Here is a 4,162-nt window from a genome sequence, read left to right as displayed (position 1 = left end):
CCCTGTGCCCATATCTTCGAGGTTTTTCCCCACTTTCTCCTCTATAAGTTTCAGTGTCAGTTCTTAAATACATGTACTCGGGTCAGAATTGTTGTTCTTAGGTCCTGTTTCTGCGGAAACTCATAATAAGACATCTTGCAGAGATAGCTCTTCTTTGTCCTTAGTGAATTCATGAAAAGCTGGAATATGTGTAAGGATAAGGTAAGTAATGACCAGATAATGAATCATAGATCTATTCTTATAATCACCGCACTCTGAGAAGAGTTAATGGGCAGTGTGACTGCACTGGGACAGGTACAACATTGGGTACTACTGTATCTCTATTGACAAAACATTCTCATAGCATTAATAGCTGTAATACTGGAAATTATTTGGTATAATTTACAAGATACCCAAGGGTTTAGTAAGGCCAAAGCTGGTGTCCAGGATACTGTCTCCAAGTGTTCTCTATGCTAGCTGGCACTCTTCCAATACCAGTGGTGTGTTGGACCAGGACTTGACATTTTTTTAAAAAAAGATAACTTTGAGCAAATATAATTTATTATTATTAATTTTTTGACAATTTTTATAGAAGTAAGAAACAGTAGATAATTTTCCATCTTGAACTCTGTTTGTGTCCCTGTAGACTGCAGAGCAGAAATTGGGTGAGATGATCAATTGCAAATAGCTCAGATCCAGGTCTCATAAACAACATACCCAGTCTAATTATTATTAATCATTAATTTTATTTTTATATTTTACATCCCAATTGCTGCCCCATGTCTCTCCCTCACAGAGTCTCTCCATCCATTGACCTTCTCTTCTCTGAGAGGGAGGGGCCACCCCGGGTATCATCCCCCTATGATGCATCAAGTCTCTGCAGGGTTAGGTACATCCTTTCCCACTCAGGTCACGAAAGGCAGCCTTGTTGGGGAGTGCATTACACAGATAAACTTTAGGGAGAGCCCCTTCTCCAGTTGTTGGGCAACCTATATGTGGACTGAGCTGCACATCTGCCACATATGTGGGCCTTGGTCCAGCCTACATATGCTCTTTGGTTGATGGTTCAGCCTCTGGGAACTCAAAGGGTCCAGGTTAGTTAACTCTTGGTTTCCCTATGGAGATCCTATCCCCTTTAGGGTCCTTAATCCTTCCTCCAACTCTCCCATAAGAGTCCCCAAGCTCTGTCCAACATTTGGCTGTGGGGATCTGTGCCTGTCTCAGTCAGTTGCTGGATGGAGCCTCTCAGAGGACAGTTAAGCTAGGCTCCTGTCTGCAAGTATAACAGAGTATCAATAATAGTGTCAGGGATTGGTGCTTGCCTATGGGATGGATCTCAAGTTGGGCTGGTTATTGGTTGGATTTGACCTTTCTTGTGGCATGGTGTATAAGCAGTATAGAATTCTTGTGACACTTGATTTTTTTTCAACCATTGGCCTAGTGAATAAATCATTTGCCTTTCTGTTGGGAAAATTATCTAGGCTATTGTAGTCAGATCCAACCTAAACTATTAACTTAGCTTTAAACCTTACTTTCCATATTTCCTATAAGACCTGCCTTTTTGCACCTTTGATATTTTTGCTGTTATATAAATGTTAGAATTTAATAATATGCTAGACTAGTAAATAATGTGAGCTGCTTTTGAGGGTCTCTGTACATCTCTAATATATTGATAGCAAGCACTAATATCCAACTCTTTAACTTTTATCATAAATACAGTTTTGAATTAATGTTATCACCTTCAGGAGACAAAGACTGTTTGACATATCTAAGACAGAACAAGGTCGTTCCATAAGGCCCAGATTGAGTAGACTATTTGGTACCTTACTAATCACCATCAATTACTCTGGTACTCTGGTTAGCCCTCTTATAAAATAAATGGAAAGTTCCCAAGTGCTGTTTTTAATATGTTGGCTGTTTAGTTTTGTGTTGGCAATCAGACTTGCCAGAATAGAATCATTAGTCTTTCTTTTACTAAGATTTACATGGTATTCCACCCACTGCTTCCCGGCATGTGTTATCTGCATTGCTTACAATTGGATAGATGACTTCTATTAATTACAATTAAGTTTGGGATTTGAGTATATCATTGTGGGTATATCAACAAGTCTTTTCATATGTCTTTTCTGGTTTCTAAGATCCCAAACTTTCTTTTTTTTCTCTATTTCCTAATTATTTTCTTTTTTGTCTCTTATAACTTCTAAAATGAAAACATCCCCTAGACAAGCATGTTTGTACATTTAATAGATCCTGTAGCTACTGCTTGCTAATCAAGGGTCTTTAAGGGTGTCTAGGCCAAGCCAATTCTCAGAGCAAAGGCATTCTTGGTCCTAGCCATTATTTACCGTCTTTCTTGCTTTGAGTCTTGTTTATTCTTTCATTAAGTTTCCTTCTCCATCTCACTCCATGAAAAACACTCAGTCCATTTTGTTAGTGAACTCTCTGTCCCTGACTTCAGTGGTTGTACTTAGATTCGAAAATCCACAAGCATAACTAGATACTTGGCCAAGATTCTTGGTCAAGAAGCAGTTATAAGGAGTCTGTTGTTAATTGGCTAGTCCTTGCAGTTCACTAGTGGTTCTTTCTTTATCTGCTTTTAAGAAATGTGTAGGTTTTAACACTGTCCAAATTAAAACCAATATGAGAACATCTTCTGGGGAGAGGACTTAGGAGACTATATTGTGATACCCTGGGATTTTATTGCACTGTCAGTTTTTACATATCTCTGAGCACAGTTTAAAAGAAGAAAAATTTGACTTTGCCATCTAGTTGGCTACCAGAGTACATGGATTTTATGATCTAATAGACCACGTGTGTGAGACACAGTTATTTTATTTATATGAAAGAGACTTAGCCCATGTGGAATCTTGTTGCTTTTGCATGTTCAAATCATGATCAAGGCAATCTTAGCTTCTCAACTGTCATGTTTTCATTAAAAATCTGACACCTGTCATGTACACACAGGATTGCATCCTAGTATTCCACCACCCGTGATTCATGTATGAGGGCTGTTTCGTCTCTGTAACCTTATTTTCCAAAATCAATGCTAGGGGCAAATAGTTGCGCTTGCCTTCTTAGGTCAAGTGTGTGTGAGCAATGGAGATGAGTTCCAGATGCTGTTAAGGGATAAATCATGGTGATAACCAGCCCAGAGAATATTTGAGTCCTGTGTTATCCCTACCATCCATTTTTATTCCACAAAGGATTCATGTGCCCAAAGGGTGATACACGAAGCACATATATTTTATTAAGTAGGACATTAGCCCCAAACCTTAGTTCAGCACTCAACTGATCTAGTTTTGATCATTAAGGGGGCTTAGGATGATAGCTTGGAACTCAAAACTGAAAAAGAATGAGTTTTCCCTTAAGCCAAATATCAACTTTCTAAATTTGCTCTTTCAGCAAGAAAAATAATCATAGCTACCAGACCAGAATAGAGACTTCCTATCTATGTGATATTGCTTATATATTTTCTTTCTTTTTTGGGGGGTTTAAACAAACCAACAAAGAAAAAAGGAAAAGAAAAAAAGAAAGAAGCTTATATATTTTCAAGGCTCCATACACTAAAAATTGTATCATTTCAGTACTCTTCTGGATAGTGGACCAGAGAGGATCTTTGGACTTCTTTGGAAATCAATTTGGTCACCAAACTTAGGCTGCTCAGATTCTGTAGTGGGGTCAGTTTCTACAGCTCATGGTTGACTATCCCCTCCTATGTGGCTAGAACATTGAGTAAAATAGGAAGTATTACGAAAAGCATGCTGATACAAAAGTACAATTCTGAGGATTGAATCCAGCCAGGGCTTTGCACATGCTCAGTAAGTGGTGAATTACATCACTTTCAAATTGTGATGAGAATGGTATCCTCTACATGAGATTTCTTACTACATACTGGTGTGTGTGTAGGGGGTGCGGAATGTATTGATGAGGTTTCCATGGGGCCCTAGTCCTTGAGAACAATGTCTTACTGTATTATCAATGCCAGTATTTGGAGTCTTTTGAAAGATGGCAACTGCTGCTGTTTACCATACCAGCAGAAAACAAGTTCCTTTTACAAGCTACAACAAACACACATCTGTTCCAATTTGAATATGCCTGGGCTTTGAAATAGGTTGTTTTGTTGTTGTTTTTGAAAAAAATCAGTCTAAACTATGCATGTGTAATTTGCATGGTATAATTTCCC

This window comes from Mus pahari, chromosome X, assembly GCF_900095145.1.
Source record: "Mus pahari chromosome X, PAHARI_EIJ_v1.1, whole genome shotgun sequence".
Taxonomy (NCBI): domain Eukaryota; kingdom Metazoa; phylum Chordata; class Mammalia; order Rodentia; family Muridae; genus Mus; species Mus pahari.
This window is presented reverse-complemented; position numbering follows the sequence as displayed.